Genomic DNA, 777 nt, shown 5'->3' with positions numbered 1-777 from the left:
TCATTATCCGATCTTTCTCCAACGCCTACTGACTCTATATAACACTTTCACTGAATCAGCTGTTAAAGATGGCGATGATATAGCAGCAGTGAACTTGTTGAAGAATTTATGATTAGTAGTAGATTCTCTCCGCTGAAACGTGCAGGGTCATGGATCAGTACAAAGTTACATTTTTTATATATTTTTTTATATATGATGTTGTTGAATAAAATGATTTATGTGTAATTGTATTACATGTTTGATTTTTCTCCTAAAGTGTAATTTCATGTATCCCACAAACACTTTTTTTTACTCAGACTTTCTCCGTTTTACAAATTAAGGCTAATCTTCCCAGCTGTGTTAAATCATCGTATCATTTCACGGTCTCAGTTCCTCGTCCTTGTTCTGAAAACTTGGCGACGTTCCTTGCACTCTGAAATCCTCCTGAAATTCGCTGCGATGAGGTTGCCCTTTTCAGACCCATCGCTTTTTTTTTTTTTTTCTTGGGCGATGCGAAGGCGTCCCCTCCACGCGAGACGCCGATGCTCTGACTACTTTTTTCTTTATGGGTTTCATTCACGGGCATCGATGTTTTGCCGTCCGCGGTTGACGGGGGAAAACCGCGCCGTGTTGATAAGAGGTACCTTAGTGATCACGGTGTTTTAGCGTGTTCGAGGGGTGTGAGAGTGCTCATTCGTACCAACGGATATTTGAATGCACGACGTCATACTATTCACGGCTGACGACAAAAAAAGAAAAAAAAAGGTGAAACGAATTTATGGGTTTCAATCCTAGTAT

Source organism: Penaeus monodon, chromosome 15 (genome assembly GCF_015228065.2).
Source record: "Penaeus monodon isolate SGIC_2016 chromosome 15, NSTDA_Pmon_1, whole genome shotgun sequence".
In the NCBI taxonomy this organism is placed as follows: domain Eukaryota; kingdom Metazoa; phylum Arthropoda; class Malacostraca; order Decapoda; family Penaeidae; genus Penaeus; species Penaeus monodon.
This window is presented reverse-complemented; position numbering follows the sequence as displayed.